The sequence below is a fragment of the Pleurodeles waltl genome, chromosome 1_2, assembly GCF_031143425.1.
Source record: "Pleurodeles waltl isolate 20211129_DDA chromosome 1_2, aPleWal1.hap1.20221129, whole genome shotgun sequence".
Classification (NCBI taxonomy): domain Eukaryota; kingdom Metazoa; phylum Chordata; class Amphibia; order Caudata; family Salamandridae; genus Pleurodeles; species Pleurodeles waltl.
Window position 1 is genome coordinate 729,843,292 of NC_090437.1, and position 18,793 is coordinate 729,862,084.

Genomic DNA, 18,793 nt, shown 5'->3' on the forward strand with positions numbered 1-18,793 from the left:
TACTTCCAGTTCTGAAAGAATTTAGACATTTGGGCATAATTTCTGTCAAAATATGTCTGTATAAAATTATTTTGGAACTGCATAATTCTTGCGATTTCAATAATAATAATAAAGACATTTGGCATTGGCTTTTTAGTCAGGCATGACATTTCGGCTACAAGATGTTAAGATTCGTTTTTAATCCAGACAGCCAATTAAGACTTTTACATAATGATTTGTATCTTGTTAATGTTAATGTCAAGTTATGAGCAGGTCGAGCTTTTCTCTCTTATGAATCCTTAGCTATTTTATTCTGTGTTAGTTTAGATTGCAGAGTATCAAGTTGAGAGCTCTGAAAAAGTTGATCCTTCCTGCACAAAAAAAATCCTAGTCCATAACACAGACACATCTGCACTGTGGTACAAGGGTGCCTACACTGGTGCTAGGCATCACGCAGTGCACCAGCCGAAAGTGCAGAAATGCTCAATATCTTTGTAAATGTGGAGCATGTCTGCTCTTGACCTTTTGTGCAGCAAGGTGAAACAAGTTGTCTTGATGCATTGTTTTGCATGAAAAAATGGTAAATTCGCCCCAAGTGCTTTGCTGAAGCACAATAATTGGAATTCTCCCTCTGACTTCCATGAAAAAGTGTTGGCTCCCGAGGAAGGTTTCCAGATTAAACAATGCTCTGATGAGACTTGGATGCAGACTTGCTAGAATGTTTATGAACTAATCTTGGACTGGCTTATTTTGGAAGAACCAAGCCATATGTAATCACTGGATAGGTTCTAACATAATCGTGAAAACATTTCTAAAAATGTGCCATCCTTTATTAAATGGTCTGAGGAAATTAAATGCAGTCACAGTAATGTAAATGCTCGAGATTTTACTATGGGGCATTGTTAGAAATGGGGTTTTTGGTTGGCAGTCAGGTTACCCCCTGTCCAAGCAAAAGCCCTAACTGTAGTCAGGGTAAATCACACACAATCCAAGATTATCCTGTGCCCACCCTCTGGTAGCTTGGCACGAGCAGTCAGGCTTAACTTAGAAGGCAATGTGTAAAGTATTTGTGCAATAAATCATACAATACCACCGTATAGCACCACAAAAATACACCACACAGTGTTTAGAAAAATATATAATATTTATCAGGATAATTGTAGGTCAAAAAGAATAAAGTTGCAACGGAAAATTGTAGAGATATCACTGAAAAGTGATATAAAGTGTCTTAAGTCTTTAGAATATACACAAAGGGGGTCATTCCGACCCCGGCGGTCAAGGACCGCCGGGGCCGGGGTTGGCGGGAGCACCGCCAACAGGCTGGCGGTGCCCCGCAGGGCATTCTGACCGCGGCGTTTTGGCCGCGGTCAGAACAGGAAAACCGCCGGTGTCCCGCCGGTTTTCCGATGCCCTGAGGAATCCCCCATGGCGGCGCAGCTTGCTGCGCCGCCATGGGGGATTCCGACCCCCTCACCGCCATCCTGTTCCTGGCGGTTCCGACCGCCAGGAACAGGATGGCGGTGAGGGGTGTCGTGGGGCCCCTGGGGGCCCCTGCAGTGCCCATGCCAATGGCATGGGCACTGCAGGGGCCCCCGTAAGCGGGCCCCACATAGAATTTCAGTGTCTGCATTGCAGACACTGAAATTCGCGACGGGTGCAACTGCACCCGTCGCACCCTTCCCACTACGCCGGGAAGGGGTTTCCCGCTGGGCTGGCGGGCAGCCTTCTGGCGGTCGCCCGCCAGCCCAGCGGGAAACACAGAATGGCCGCCGCGGTCTTTTGACCGCGGTGCGGTCATTCGGCGGTTCCCGCCAGGCGGGCGGCTCCCGCCGCCCGCCGGGGTCTGAATGACCCCCAAAGTCTCTTTCAAGCACAAGTACCTGGTTTAGCGTGGAAAAATCTCCTCAGAGGGCCACAAAAGAAGAGGTGCGTGGAAAAAGGGTGTGTGCGTCGATTTCTCCTCAGCACACACGGACTTGCGTCGTTATTTTCCACGCGGGGAAGTCGTGCGTCGTTTTCCGGCGCGCGGACAGTCTCTTTCTGTGGATCGCGGGGATTACCAGATGTCCCGGGTCTGTGCGTGGATTTTCCTGCTTGTTTTCTGGCTGCGCGTCGTTCTGCGGGGCTGCGCGTTGAAATTTCGATCTCACGGCAGGCGTCGCGTCGATTTCTCCTCTAGAGGTCGGGCGGCGTTGTCCTTGCGAAGCCGTGCGTCGGATTTCCGGTCGTCCCCAGAGCGTTGCGTTGATCAGCGTCGGCGTGCGGCGTTTTTCTCACCGCGGCACAAGCTGTGCGTCGAAATTTTCGGCGCACGGAGCGTCCAAGTGAAAAAGGGAAGTCTTTTTGGTCCTGAGACTTCAGGGAACAGGAGGCAAGCTCTATCCAAGCCCTTGGAGAGCACTTTCACAGCTAGACAAGAGTTCAGCAAGGCAGCAGGCCAACAGCAAGGTAGCAGTCCTTTGTAGAAAGCAGACAGGTGAGTCCTTTGAGCAGCCAGGCAGTTCTTCTTGGCAGGATGTAGTTTCTGGTTCAGGATTCTTCTCCAGCAAGTGTCTGATGAGGTAGGGCAGAGGCCCTGTTTCATACCCAAATGTGCCTTTGAAGTGGGGGAGACTTCAAAGAGTGGCTAAGAAGTGCACCAGGTCCCCTTTCAGTTCAATCCTGTCTGCCAGGGTCCCAGTAGGGGGTGTGGCAGTCCTTTGTGTGAGAGCAGGCCCTCCACCCTCCCAGCCCAGGAAGACCCATTCAAAATGCAGATGTATGCAAGTGAGGCTGAGTACCCTGTGTTTGGGGTGTGTCTGAGTGAATGCACAAGGAGCTGTCAACCAAGCCCAGCCAGACGTGGATTGTAAGGCACAGAAGGATTTAAGTGCAAAGAAATGCTCACTTTCTAAAAATGGCATTTCTAGAATAGTAATATTAAATCCGACTTCACCAGTCAGCAGGATTTCGTATTACCATTCTGGCCATACTAAATATGACCTTCCTGCTCCTTTCAGATCAGCAGCTGCCACTTCAACAGTGTATGAGGGCAGCCCCAATGTTAGCCTATGAAGGGAGCAGGCCTCACAGTAGTGTAACAACGAATTTAGGAGTTTTACACTACCAGGACATATAACTACACAGGTACATGTCCTGCCTTTTACCCACACAGCACCCTGCTCTAGGGGTTACCTAGGGCACACATTAAGGGTGACTTATATGTAGAAAAAGGGGAGTTCTAGGCTTGGCAAGTACTTTTAAATGCCAAGTCGAGGTGGCAGTGAAACTGCACCCACAGGCCTTGCAATGGCAGGCCTGAGACAAGGAAAAGGGGCTACTTAAGTGGGTGGCACAACCAGTGCTGCTGGCCCACTAGTAGTATTTAATTTACCAGCCCTATGCATATAAAGTGCACCTTACTAGGGACTTATAAGTAAATTAATAGTCCAATCAGGTATGATTCAAGGTTACCATGTTTTAAGGGAGAGAGCATATGCACTTTAGCACTGGTTAGCAGTGGTAAAGTGCGCAGAGTCTAAAAACCAGCAAAAACAGTGTCCACAAAGTGGAGGGAGGCAGGCAAAAAGTTAGGGGTGACTACCCTACGGCTGTCAGGTCTAACATGTGTCCCTCCCAGCTGAAAGTGGGGAGAGCTACCCGACCTCCTGGGAGCTCTCATCGCTAAGGCGGAAGTACCTGGAGAGACCATCAGCATTGGCGTGGTCAACCCCTGGGCGATGTTCCACCGTAAAGTCCATCCCCTGCAGGGAAATGGACCACCTCAAGAGTTTTGGATTCTCACCCCTCATCTGCATGAGCCATCTGAGGGGCCTGTGGTCTGTCTGGACCCGGAAGTGAGTCCCAAACAGGTAGGGTCTTAGCTTCTTTAGTGCCCAGACCACAGCAAAAGCTTCTCTCTCAATAGCACTCCACCTCTGTTCCCGTGGTAATAGCCTTCTGCTAATAAAGACTACCGGTTGATCTCGGCCCTCCTCATTTTGCTGTGCTAGGACTGCCCCTATGCCATGCTCTGAAGCGTCTGTCTGCACGATAAATTCCTGGGAGTAGTCAGGGGCCTTGAGCACGGGGGCCGTGCTCATGGCTTCCTTCAGGGCATCAAAGGCTTTCTGACAAGCCTCTGTCCAATTCACCAACCTAGGTTGTTTCTTGGAAGTGAGCTCTGTCAAGGGTGATACAATGGTACCATAGCCCTTGACAAATCTGCGGTAGTATCCTGTGAGGCCTAAAAAGGCTCTCACCTCAGTCTGCTTTCGCGGTGGTTGCCAGGCCTTGATAGTTTCAATCTTGGCCTGGAGTGGCTGCACCTTGCCACCACCCACTAGGTGTCCCAAGTACACCACGGAACCCTGCCCAATCTGGCACTTACTAGCCTTGATGGTCAGGCCTGCCTGTTGCAGGGCCTGAAGCACCTCCTTGAGGTGAAGCAGGTGTTCCTCCCAGCTGGAACTGTAGACAGCTATGTCATCCAGGTAGGCTGCACAGAAGGCACCCTTGCCAGCTAGGACCCCGTTAACCAACCGTTGGAAGGTAGCGGGGGCATTTTTCAATCCAAACGGCATCACCCGGAACTGGTAATGGCCATCAGGGGTTGAAAATGCGGATCTTTCCTTAGCCCCCTTAGTCAGGGCGATCTGCCATTACCCTGAAGTAAGATCAAACGTACTCAGGAACTTGGCAGCGCCCAGCCTGTCAACGAGCTCATCAGCTCGGGGGATGGGGTGAGCATCAGTCCGTGTGACTGAGTTGAGACCCCGGTAGTCCACACAGAACCGGAGTTCTGGCTTCGCACCTGGGGCAGTAGCCTTAGGGACCAACACCACTGGGCTGGCACAGGGACTACTGGATTTCTCGATCACCCCTAGAGTCAACATCTTGGAGACCTCCTCCTTGATGCTCTCCTTCACCTTATCCGACAACCTGTAAATTTTGTTCTTCACAGGGAGACTGTCACCGGTGTCAATATCATGAACACAGAGGTGGGTCAGTCCAGGAGTAAGGGAGAACAGGGGGGAGAACTGCTCCAACAGCTCATAGCAGTATCCTCTCTGGTTAAGAGTCAGGGAGTCAGAAAGAATGACCCCGCTTACTGACCCATCACCTTCTTGGGCAGAGAGGAGGTCGGGGAGAGGTTCACTCTCCTCTTCCATTCCTTCATCTGTGACCAGAAGCATGTTGATCTCCGACCTCTCACAGTGAGCCTTTAGTCGGTTCACATGGAGCACCCTTAGGGGATTCCTAGGGGTTTGGAGGTCCACTAGGTAAGTGGCCTCCCCTTTCCGCTCCTTGATTTCAAATGGGCCAGACCAGCGGTCCTGGAGAGCTCTAGGCTCTACTGGCTCCATTACCCACACTTTGTCTCCAGGTTGAAACTCTACCAGGGTGGCCTTCTGGTCATACCATTGTTTCATTACCTCTTGACTGGCCTCAAGGTTACTTTGGGCCTCTTTCCAGAAGCGGGTCATCTGGTTGCGGAGGGCCAACATGTAGCTGACCACGTCCTGAGGGGGTGCCTTTGGAGCTTTCTCCAATCCCTCCTTGACAATGCTTAAGGGTCCCCTGACAGGGTACCCATAGAGAAGCTCAAAGGGACTAAACCCTACCCCCCTCTGGGGGACCTCTCTGTAAGCAAAGAGAAGGCATGGTAAGAGGACGTCCCACTTACGCCTCATGGCCTCAGGGAGGCCACCAATCATGCCTTTCAGGGTCTTGTTGAATCTCTCCACAAGACCATTAGACTGGGGGTGATAGGGTGTGGTGAACTTGTAGGTTACACCACACGCATCCCACAGAGACTTCATGTGTGCAGACATGAAGTTAGTGCCTCTGTCAGATACTATCTCCTTGGGGAATCCCACACGGGTAAATATCCCCATCAGAGTCCTGGTCACCACCGGTGCAGTTACGGTCCTCAGAGGGATTGCCTCTGGGTAACGGGTGGCATGGTCCACCAAAACCAGGATGAACCTGTTGCCTAAGGCAGTTTTGGGGTCCAAGGGACCAACAATGTTGATGCCCACCCTTTCAAAGGGGGTGCCAACGACAGGAAGTGGAATCAGGGGGCTTTTACCCCTTTTTCCTGCTTTACCACTGGCCTGGCAGGTAGGACAGGATCTGCAGAATTTATATGAGTGTGTCCTCATTTTGGGCCAATAGAAGTGGGTGACAAGCCTGTTAAAGGTCTTGCCTTGCCCCAAATGTCCTGCCAGGGGAATGTCGTGAGCCAGACCCAGTAGGAAGGTTCGGTAACATTGGGGGACCACCAGCGTACGTGCTGCCCCAAAGGCCGGAACCTTACGCTCACTGTAGAGGAGATCATTCTCCCAATATAGGTGGTGATCGCCAGAGGTGTCACCTGCCGCCTGCTTTGAGGCTTGTTTCCTCAGACCTTCTAGAGTGGGACATTCTTTCTGCACCTTGCAGAATTCCTCCCTGGTGGGTCCACCCTCAACTTGCCAGCCAGCAAGCTCAGGTAAGTCACCTAGGGTGGCAATGTCTTCCCCAGTTGGCTCGGGAGCCTCCTCCTCAGGAGCCCCGTCAGCCACTGCGGGAACTTCTGGGGCCAGTTTCCGGTGCCCCTGGTCCCTCCTCTTGACAGCTCTCTGGGCCATCGTTCCAGGCTCCAGACGCCCTTGACTTCCCTCTCGGTCAGCCATGGACCGTGTGGTCATGCAGACCCACTCAGGTAACCCTAACATCTCCAGGTGACACTTGAGCTCCACTTCTTTCCAAGCAGTATGCTCAAGATCATTGCCTAACAGACAATCTACAGGCATGGCAGGACTCACAGCTACTTTCAGAGTACCAGAGACCCCCCCCCACTCAAAGGGAACCAGAGCCACCGGTAGGTGACTCTCGTGATTGTCAGCGACTATGACCTGGTGGAATGTATTAGGTACTATCTGCTCTGTTGACACCAGCTGACTCTTGATAGTAGTCATACTGGCTCCTGTGTCACGCAGAGCCTCCACCTTCTACCCATCAATGGTGACCCACTGCCGGTACTTGGAAGTATTTTTGGCATGTGGACCTTGGGCACCATTTCTTCTTCTCCCAGGGACACTAGGGAAATCTCTACCTGTTCCCCAAAGCTATCTGGGTCCATCTCCCCCCCGAGCGCTACATTAGTCAACCCAGGTGCCTGTCCGGTAGTGGACGGTGCCCTCTTGGGGCACTGGGGATCGCCTTTATAGTGACCATACTGGTAACACTCCATGCATTTGGGGTTAGGTTTCCCTGACCTTTCAAATGTCCCTGGCTTTTTCCCAAATTTGGAAAAGGAAGGGTTGCCACCCCCTCCCTGGGGATTCTTTTGGGGGCCTTTGGAGAGTTCCTTATCTGCAAGTTTATCTCCCCCCTCTTTCTTCTGTTGGGAACCCTGACCACCTTTGTGGGAGTCCCCCCCAGGTACCTTCTTGGACACTCTGGTGCTAACCCAGAGGTCCGCCTCCTCAGCAAGCTTCCTGGGATCAGTCAGCTTGCTATCCACTAAGTGCTGGCGCAACTCTGTATAAGTAGTATTAAGCATATGCTCTCTTAGAATCAAGTCATATAAACCTTTATAATCAGCTACTTTGTTGCCCCGCACCCATCCATTCAGTGCCTTACTGGAGAAGTCAAAGAAATCTACCCATGTTTGTGTGGTTTGTTTGGTGCTGTCCCTGGACCTCTGACGGTATCCCTCAGGGGTCAGCCCAAACTTGGCAAGTAAAATGGCTTTCTGAAGTGGGTATGTGTTTTGATCAGGTTGATCCAATGTGAGGAGTGTATCCCTCCCCAATGGCGGTACATAACCCCACATAGCTACCCCCCATTGCCCTTCAGGAACCTCATGAGCCCTTAGTGCAACTTCATAAGCAGCTAACCATTTATCTATGTCATCTCCCACCACAAAACTGGGCACCACATTTTTGGGTATACGAACCTTCTTTTCTCCAGCAGGTCCTGTCAGTATGCTGCCACCATTATTGCTGGATTCAGACTGTCTTGCCTTGATCTCCAGCTCCTTGAGACTCAGTTCATGAGCCAACAATAGTTTCTTTTCAGCCAAAGCTCTTTCAGCTTCCACCTGTTTGGCTGCTCTTTCAGCTTCCGCTTGTTTGGCTGCCCTTTCAGCTTCTGCTTGACTCTGTTTGGCTTCTCTTTCTGCCCTTCTCTCCTCCTGTTGAGCCTCAATTTTCAGTTTTGCCATTTGCAATTGGAACTCCCTTTCTTCTCTCCTTTCCTCTGCGGTCAGGCTTTGCACAGAGACACTGCTCCCTGGTCTGGAAGGGTGCACAATTGCAGTGGTAACACCATCCACAGATAGTGAAAATTCCTCTGAGGGGCCATTTTCTGGCTCCTCTTCCTCATCATCCTCTAAATGGTCTTCTGCCCAGGCCCTCAGCGCCACTTGAAAGTCCTCCTTTCTGGAGGCCCCTTGGGTGGGTACCCTCAATGCCCTGCAGAATCCTCTTAGTTGTTTGACCGTATATGTATCCAACTGGACTAGGTCAAAGTCGCCTGTCTGAGACCCAGTCAGAGACATGTTGAGTGAGGATTTAGTTTTTGAAAATTGTCAGGAAAAAAAAACGGATTTGCAAAAAGAGATAAAAACCAAGTTGACCTTCAACTGTGGGTAGGTAGTGAAATACTAAGCTACTGTATGTCACTGCACAAATACAAGTTCTATCCTCACCGCTGATCACCAATGTTAGAAATGGGGTTTTTGGTTGGCAGTCAGGTTACCCCCTGTCCAAGCAAAAGCCCTCACTCTAGTCAGGGTAAGTCACACACAATCCAAGATTATCCTGTGCCCACCCTCTGGTAGCTTGGCACGAGCAGTCAGGCTTAACTTAGAAGGCAATGTGTAAAGTATTTGTGCAATAAATCATACAATACCACCGTATAGCACCACAAAAATACACCACACAGTGTTTAGAAAAATATATAATATTTATCAGGATAATTGTAGGTCAAAAAGAATAAAGTTGCAATGGAAAATTGTAGAGATATCACTGAAAAGTGATATAAAGTGTCTTAAGTCTTTAGAATATACACAAAGTCTCTTTCAAGCACAAGTACCTGGTTTAGCGTGGAAAAATCTCCTCAGAGGGCCACAAAAGAAGAGGTGCGTGGAAAAAGGGTGTGTGCGTCGATTTCTCCTCAGCACACACGGACTTGCGTCGTTATTTTCCACGCGGGTAAGTCGTTGTCCGTCGCGCGGACAGTCTCTTTCTGTGGATCACGGGGACTACCAGATGTCCCGGGTCTGTGCGTGGATTTTCCTGCTTGTTTTCCGGCTGCGCGTCGTTCTGCGGGGCTGCGTGTTGAAATTACGATCTCACGGCAGGCGTCGCGTCGATTTCTCCTCTAGAGGTCGGGCGGCGTTGTCCTTGCGAAGCCGTGCGTCGGATTTCCGGTCGTCCCCAGAGCGTCGCGTTGATCAGCGTCAGTGTGCAGCGTTTTTCTCGCCGCGGCACAAGCTGTGCGTCGAAATTTTCGGCGCACGGAGCGTCCAAGTAAAAAAGGGAAGTCTTTTTGGTCCTGAGACTTCAGGGAACAGCAGGCAAGCTCTATCCAAGCCCTTGGAGAGCACCTTTACAGCCAGACAAGAGTTCAGCAAGGCAGCAGGCCAACAGCAAGGCAGCAGTCCTTTGTAGAAAGCAGACAGGTGAGTCCTTTGAGCAGCCAGGCAGTTCTTCTTGGCAGGATGTAGTTTCTGGTTCAGGATTCTTCTCCAGCAAGTGTCTGATGAGGTAGGGCAGAGGCCCTGTTTTATACCCAAATGTTCCTTTGAAGCGGGGGAGACTTCAAAGAGTGGCTAAGAAGTGCACCAGGTCCCCTTTCAGTTCAATCCTGTCTGCCAGGGTCCCAGTAGGGGGTGTGGCAGTCCTTTGTGTGAGAGCAGGCCCTCCACCCTCCCAGCCCAGGAAGACCCATTCAAAATGCAGATGTATGCAAGTGAGGCTGAGTACCCTGTGTTTGGGGTGTGTCTGAGTGAATGCACAAGGAGCTGTCAACCAAGCCCAGCCAGACGTGGATTGTAAGGCACAGAAGGATTTAAGTGCAAAGAAATGCTCACTTTCTAAAAATGGCATTTCTTGAATAGTAATATTAAATCCGACTTCACCAGTCAGCAGGATTTCGTATTACCATTCTGGCCATACTAAATATGACCTTCCTGCTCCTTTCAGATCAGCAGCTGCCACTTCAACAGTGTATGAGGGCAGCCCCAATGTTAGCCTATGAAGGGAGCAGGCCTCACAGTAGTGTAACAACGAATTTAGGAGTTTTACACTACCAGGACATATAACTACACAGGTACATGTCCTGCCTTTTACCCACACAGCACCCTGCTCTAGGGGTTACCTAGGGCACACATTAAGGGTGACTTATATGTAGAAAAAGGGGAGTTCTAGGCTTGGCAAGTACTTTTAAATGCCAAGTCGAGGTGGCAGTGAAACTGCACCCACAGGCCTTGCAATGGCAGGCCTGAGACAAGGAAAAGGGGCTACTAAAGTGGGTGGCACAACCAGTGCTGCTGGCCCACTAGTAGTATTTAATTTACCAGCCCTATGCATATAAAGTGCACCTTACTAGGGACTTATAAGCAAATTAATAGTCCAATCAGGTATGATTCAAGGTTACCATGTTTTAAGGGAGAGAGCATATGCACTTTAGCACTGGTTAGCAGTGGTAAAGTGCGCAGAGTCTAAAAACCAGCAAAAACAGTGTCCACAAAGTGGAGGGAGGCAGGCAAAAAGTTAGGGGTGACTACCCTACGGCTGTCAGGTCTAACAGGCATATTTAAAAGCCTTGTGCACCACTGGTATGTCTCTATTTTGTGATGCACCAGCGACACACAGGGCAGACCCCTATCTACAAAGCCATGCAGAGCCACTTTGCATGGCTTTTCATGGGCTTGTAGATATGGTGTAAGGCAACACAGCGTAAGTTGCTGCATCGCCTTACACTGTGTCAGGGAGGCATACCATGAGCGTCGCAGTGGGTGTTCTCACGCAACACCCATGAGTTTTGACGCATTTCCAGATTTACAAGAATCTGTAAAACTGGGAGAAATGTCTTTATTTCTCCCAGTTGTTTCCTTTTTCCATGTGTGGTGCATTTTGCAGCACAAATAGAATGAGGAAAATACTTCTCTGGATTGTTTTATGCATGAATGTTTCCCTTCTTCCACAAAAACACTCCTGCCTGCCAACGCAGACACACTTGCACCATGTTGCAAGGGTGCATGTGTTGGCGCTAGGCAGCAATTTGTGTGCCAGCGCAGGGAGAAAGGACAAAAATGCACCCTGAGTTACAGGCGTGTATATATGCCCCCTGGTGGTGAAGTAGCTCATAATAGTTTAGCCAAATGGTGCCGTGCATCACTTTCATGTCACTTTAAATGTACCAAGAGTCGTGAAGTCATCATAATCCCACAAAATGCAATTACAAGTGGTGTTCGAAAGATGTAGTGATGTAAATCCTCTGTTTTTTGTGAATTGTTTGCTATGCTCCTCTTTAAGGTAAATGCAGAGCTACCTGTTGAATTAGTTTGGCATGTCAACTTCTTAGCCTACACCAAATGTTATCTGTCATTAGATTAACTCAGAAGACTAATCTGAGACGAATCTACGTAACTGTAAAAGTATTAAAGGTGACACCTTCTAATTAGGTAAAGTAATAGAACCATATGGTGTGTGGATTACCACACTAACACGTTTAGTGCCCGGTGCACTAGGAATTGTCACATAAAACAGTTACAAAATAACGTTTTGCACAAGAACAATCATTTTTAAATATTGTATGCAAAATATATTTAATTGACTTGAACAGTTTAGTGAATTAATAAAAGCATTCTATTCATTTTCTCCAGTGCAGACATGCATTTGAGTCTCGATTTGGAGACATTTAGCACTTTATTGCATCTCCTTTAGTCAGATTAAAGGGAAATGCTAACATTCACAATCATTGGTAAAGCCACCAGGTCTGGGCTTGGCAAACTGGTGGAATGGATCTTCTTCCTGAAAGCTTGTGTTCTAGAAAAAAAACACAGAAACATGGAGGCAGTACGTTTGCAATAAACACTTGAAATGGAAAGAATAACGATTGCATTCACTTTAATAGAAAACAACAGTGATTCCTCGTAAACAATTTAACTTAGAACAGGTATTGACCGAAATTATTTTTTTATTGTAATCTAAGTCACAAGAAAATATTATTCTTATTGGTGCAAAGCAAGTGTACAGTTGGTTTCAAATTACACTACGGAGAAAAAAGTAATTATTTGTTAACATAACTGTCATCCAAACAAAAGTATAGCATGCTTCATTTCCAGTCCTCGCCTGGTACAAGCAGCATTACCATGAGAGCATGACCTCACTCTAGGAGGGAACATTTTAATGCTACAGTTAAACATTCTTGAGAGGTATGGGGAAAAGTTAAAATAGCCTGCAGGAGTACCTCTTTAAAATGTATTCTTAGGTCACCTTTGGGAATTTAAAAACAGAGCGGGATGAGTAGAGAGAAGACATTGAATTCTGCATCCATTAGTCAACAAGTTTCAGCGGTTAAGCTCAGCCCTATGGGTCACCTGGATTTCACTAAAACAATTCCGATCCTTTAGGTATGTGCTTGTTGAGATTTTCGATATGTATGAGAGTTTCTTAACTATATGTATGTGAGCATCTTTCACTGCTTTCATGCACACACACACTCTACATTACCACCGAGTTACACTATTTTACACATCAGGATGCCTGGGAACTGCCAAGCAAATAAATCTGTTGAAATAAGTAACATACATTGTTGTTGTCTGCATACCTATTGACAATTCTCTTTTTCAGACCAGTCGTATGTGAACATGATTCACCGCACACTCTATAAAAATCAATGCAAAGTTCAATGTGTTCATCAGATTGTGATTAAAGATGATGCATTCGCTTGAAGGAAACCCCTGTGCTCCTTCTACGTGTAGCTGTTATCATGTATCCTCTCACTCTCGCTTGGTATAAGCAGAACATGAAATCCACACATAGTCTTGCCCTGCTTGTTTTGATTATGCAGCTTTCAATGTCATGCTGAAACACATGCTGTGCTGCTTCCATATGCTTCTTAACTCACCTGATAGTGATCAAGGAGAGCATGTTGCTACCTGGAAGCAGTACTTGACAATCAATCTCTATATCTGAAATATCAAAATAAACTTCTGTTTGGCCTTACTCCCTGTTGTCCTCTGCGTTACCTTCCTACTGTCACTGACAGTGCCATAATTCATGTCCTGTCATGGCCTCCCCCTCATCCAGAGTCTCAGCATTAGTACTGCTCCACTGCAGACTACGTTTGGTCTTCACTTAGGCTTGTAATTTATTGGTGGGTAGTACTTAAGGTTATGGGGTCAGGGAAGTACTTTAGGTTGGAGTCAGTGGCAGGTGGTGTCTCTGGTCAGCCGAGTGTGGCAATATATCCCATGTCCCAAGGAACATTATCCCACTGAGCTGGGGACTTAATCAGATATCTTTTTTTACTGGTGGTACTTCTGGTTCTATAAAGTGGGCAACACTTGCATAGCACACTGTACATACAAATTAGAAAGTAGGCATGATGAGGGTGAGATATGTAGGTTGTTCACAAGTAAGCTCCACCAGTAGTTATCTTACTCTATGGGTTATATTTGACTACTGGTAAGGTTGGTGACCTTGGTAGTTGTGACCTGAACCAACCAATACCTTCAACTGTTGATTTAGTAGGTCTCTGTTAGTTCTGTGCATCACTACAGGATGTGTCAGCAAGCAGGAGAGAAAAGTATATCAATGTCTTGGATATTTTCCTAGCACATAATCATGTCATGTTGATTAAGTAATTAGTGCTATGCAGTAGATACTCAGTGGACACATTAGAGTGCATTGGTGATTTATCCATTCCTGTAGTGCAGGACTGTTTGCACATGAATCATATATTCTGGATAATACACATACCACAGGCTTAGATAGGGAGTCTGTGTATTCAGCACTAATGTATTTGATGATGCTAAGTTTATGGGACATGTTTTTCTTCTCCTGGTATTTTGTATCACTGTCCTTGAAAATGGAGCTGTCTGAAACATTAAGAGAGTAGTGCAGAAACAAACAACCTTTGTCCCACTCATCATCAGCTTTCACATCCCAAATGTGTACAGTGAAACCAGTAACATTTAAACTACTGCCATTCTTGGTTTATGTTAGTTGTGGGAATTATTACCTAACTGCTAGAAATGGGGTCTTTGGTTGGCAGTCAGGTTACCCCCTGTCAAGCAAGGACCCTCACTCTAGTCATGGTAAGTCACACACAATCCAAATTATCCTGTGCCCACCCTCTGGTAGCTTGGCACTTAGCAGTCAGGCTTAACTTAGAAGGCAATGTGTAAAGTATTTGTGCAATAAATCATACAATAACACAATATAGCACCACAAAAATACACCACACAGTGTTTAGAAAAATATATAATATTTATCTGTATATTTGCAGGTCAAAACGATAAAAGATGCAATAAGAAATTGTAAAGATATCACTGAAAAGTGATATGCAGTGTCTTAAGTCTTTAAAAAGCAAACAAAGGGGGTCATTCTGACCCCGGCGGTCTAAGACCGCCGGGGCCAGGGTCGGAGGGAGCACTGCGACAGGCCGGCGGTGCCCCGCAGGGCATTCTGACCGCAGCGGTTCAGCCGCGGCCAGAAAGGGTAAACCGGCGGTCTCCCGCCGGTTTACCGCTGCCCTTAGAATCCCCAAGCTGCGCCGCCATGGGGGATTCTGACACCCCCTACCGCCATCCTGTTCCTGGCGGTTCACCCGCCAGGAACAGGATGGCGGTAGGGGGTGCCGCGGGGCCCCTGCCGTGCCCATGCCAATGGCATGGGCACGGCAGGGGCCCCCATGAGAGGGCCCCACAAAGTATTTCAGTGTCTGCCTAGAAGACACTGAAATACGCGACGGGTGCAACTGCACCCGTCGCACCTTCCCACTCCGCCGGCTCAATTCTGAGCCGGCATCCTAGTGGGAAGGTTGATTTGCCCTGGGCTGGCGGGCGGCCTTTTGGCGGCCGCCCGCCAGCCCAGGGCAAATGTCAGAATCACCGCAGCGGTCTTTCGACCGCGGTGCGGTGTTCTGACGGCGGTACCTTGGCGGACGGCCTCCGCCGTCCGCCAAGGTTAGAATTAGGGCCAAAGTCTCTTTCAAGCACAAAGTACCTGGTTGGAGTGAAAAATCTCCGCAAAGGGCCGCAGAGGAGGAGATGCGTGGAAAAATTGTGTGTGCGTCGGTTTCACCCCTTCACACATAGACTTGCATCATGATTTCCAACCCCGGGGAAGACGGGTCTCTTCTTCGGGTTGCAGGGTTTTCAGGCGCCCCAGGGTCTGTGCGTGGCATCCTGGGCTTGTTGACGGCTGCGCGTTGTTCCAGTTGGCGATGCGTGGAATTTTCTTCCTCACGGCAGGTGTCACGTCGGTCTTTTCCTTGCGAAGTCGAGCGGCGTCTTTCCGGTTTGGAGTGCGGTGAATTTTACACCGCGGAACAAGCTGTGCGTCAAATGTTTTGCCGCACAAGGAGTCCAGTTGCAAGAGAGAAGTCTTTTTGGTCCTGGGACTTCAGGGAACAGGAGGCAAGCTCTATCCAAGCCCTTGGAGAGCACTTCTGCATCAAAGCAAGAGAGCAGCAAGACAGCAGGGCAACAGCAAGGCAGCAGTCCTTAGTAGAATGTAGTCAGGTGAGTCCTTTAGGCAGCCAGGCAGTTCTTCTTGTCAGGGTGCAGGTTCTGTTTCAGGTTTCTTCTCCAGGAAGTGTCCGAGGTGGTAGAGCAGAGGACCTGTTTTATACCCAAATGTGCCTTTGAAGTGGTGGAGACTTCAAAGAGTGGCTTAGAAGTGCACCAGGTCCCCTTTCAGTTCAATACTGTCTGCCAGGGCCCCAGTAGGGGGTGTGGCAGTCCTTTGTGTGAGAGCAGGCCCTCCACCCTCCCAGCCCAGGAAGACGCATCCAAAATGCAGATGTATGCAAGTGAGGCTGAGTACCCTGTGTTTGGGGTATGTCTGAGTGAATGAACAAGGAGCTGTCTACTAAACCCAGCCAGACGTTGATTGTAAGGCACAGAAAGATTTAAGTGCAGAAAAATGCTCACTTTCCAAAAGTGGCATTTCTAAAATAGTAATATTAAATCCAACTTCACTAGTCAGCAGGATTTTGTATTACCATTCTGGCCATACTAAATATGACCTTCCTACTCCTTTCAGATCAGCAGCTACCACTTCAACAATGGATGAGGGCAGCCCCAATGTTAGCCTATGAAGGGAGCAGGCCTCACAGTAGTGTAAAAACGAATTTAGGAGTTTTGCACTACCAGGACATGTAAACTACACAGGTACATGTCCTGCCTTGTACCCACACAGCACCCTGCTCTAGGGGTTACCTAGGGCACACATTAGAGGTGACTTAAATGTAGAAAAAGGGGCGTTTTAGGCTTGGCAAGTACTTTTAACCCCTTCGCTGCCAGGCCTTTTCCCCCTCCTGTGCCAGGCCTTTTTTTGCCTATTTGGGGCAGTTCGCGCTTAGGCCCTCATAACTTTTTGTCCACATAAGCTAACCAAGCCAAATTTGTGTCCTTTTTTTCCAACATCCTAGGGATTCTAAAGGTACCCAGACTTTGTGGGTTCCCCTGAGGGAGAAAATCACAGCTGAAAAAGAAAAATATTGAAATTGAGGTGAAAAAAACATCAATTTTTCTCTACTTCTTACTCTGTAACTTTTCCCTGCAATGTCAGATTATCGAAAGCAATATACCGTTACGTCTGCTGGACTCCTCTGGTTGCGGGGATATATAGGGTTTGTAGGTTCATCAAGAACCCGAGGAACCCAGAGCCAATAAATGAGCTGCACCCTGCAGTGCGTTTTCATTCTATACCGGGTATACAGTAATTCATTTGCTGAAATATAAGGAGTAAAAAATAGCTATCAAGAAAACCTTTGCATTTCCAAAAAGGGCACAAGATAAGGTGTTGAGGAGCAGTGGTTATTTGCACATCTCTGAATTCCGGGGTGACCATAGTAGCACGTGAATTACATGGAATTTCTCAAATAGATGTCTTTTTTACACACACCCCTATATTTGGAAGGAATAAATGTAGAGAAAGACAAGGGGCAATAACACTTGTTTTGCTATTCTATGTTCCCCCAAGTCTCCCGATAAAAATGATACCTCACTTGTGTGGGTAGGCCTAGCGCCCGCGACAGGATATGCCCCAAAACACAACGTGGACACATCACAGAAAACAGAGCTGTTTTTAGCAAAGTGACTACCTGTAGATTTTGGCCTCTAGCTCAGCCGCCACCTAGGGAAACCTACCAAACCTGTGCATTTCTGAAAACTAGAGACCTAGGGGAATCCAAGGAGGGGTGACTTGTGTGGCTCGGACCAGGTTCTGTTACCCAGAATCCTTTGCAAACCTCAAAATTTGGCTAAAAAAACACATGTTCCTCACATTTCTGTGGCAGAAAGTTCTGGAATCTGAGAGGAGCCACAAATTTCCTTCCACCCAGCATTCCCCCACGTCTCCCGATAAAAATGATATCTCACTTGTGTGGGTAGGCCTAGCGCCCGCGACAGGATATGCCCCAAAACACAACGTGGACATATCACAGAAAACAGAGCTGTTTTTAGCAAAGTGACTACCTGTAGATTTTGGCCTCTAGCTCAGCCGCCACCTAGGGAAACCTACCAAACCTGTGCATTTCTGAAAACTAGAGACCTAGGGGAATCCAAGGAGGGGTGACTTGCGGGGCTCGGACCAGGTTCGGTTACCCAGAATCCTTTGCAAACCTCAAAATTTGGCTAAAAAAACACATGTTCCTCACATTTCTGTGGCAGAAAGTTCTGGAATCTGAGAGGAGCCACAAATTTCCTTCCACCCAGCGTTCCCCCACGTCTCCCGATAAAAATGATACCTCACTTGTGTGGGTAGGCCTAGCGCCCGCGACAGGATATGCCCCAAAACACAACGTGGACTTATCACAGAAAACAGAGCTGTTTTTAGCAAAGTGACTACCTGTAGATTTTGGCCTCTAGCTCAGCCGCCACCTAGGGAAACCTACCAAACCTGTGCATTTCTGAAAACTAGAGACCTAGGGGAATCCAAAGAGGGGTGACGTGCGGGGCTCGGACCAGGTTCTGTTACCCAGAATCCTTTGCAAACCTCAAAATTTGGCTAAAAAAACACATGTTCCTCACATTTCTGTGGCAGAAAGTTCTGGAATCTGAGAGGAGCCACAAATTTCCTTCCACCCAGCGTTCCCCCACGTCTCCCGATAAAAATGATACCTCACTTGTGTGGGTAGGCCTAGCGCCCGCGACAGGATATGCCCCAAAACACAACGTGGACATATCACAGAAAACAGAGCTGTTTTTAGCAAAGTGACTACCTGTAGATTTTGGCCTCTAGCTCAGCCGCTACCTAGGGAAACCTACCAAACCTGTGCATTTCTGAAAACTAGAGACCTAGGGGAATCCAAGGAGGGGTGACTTGTGTGGCTCGGACCAGGTTCTGTTACCCAGAATCCTTTGCAAACCTCAAAATTTGGCTAAAAAAACACATGTTCCTCACATTTCTGTGGCAGAAAGTTCTGGAATCTGAGAGGAGACACAAATTTCCTTCCACCCAGCGTTCCCCCACGTCTCCCGATAAAAATGATACCTCACTTGTGTGGGTAGGCCTATCGCCCGCGTCAGGATATGGCCCAAAACACAACATGGACATATAACAGAAAACAGAGCTGTTTTTAGCAAAGTGACTACCTGTAGATT

At 48.2% G+C, this 18,793-nt stretch overlaps 1 protein-coding gene across 1 annotated transcript in view; it reads left to right on the forward strand.

Moving 5' to 3' along the window:
* Positions 1-18,793, forward strand: part of GUCY1B1 (guanylate cyclase 1 soluble subunit beta 1) — a 392,747-nt gene that overhangs the window by 126,908 nt on the left and 247,046 nt on the right. The gene's annotated exons all lie outside the window — the stretch shown is intronic.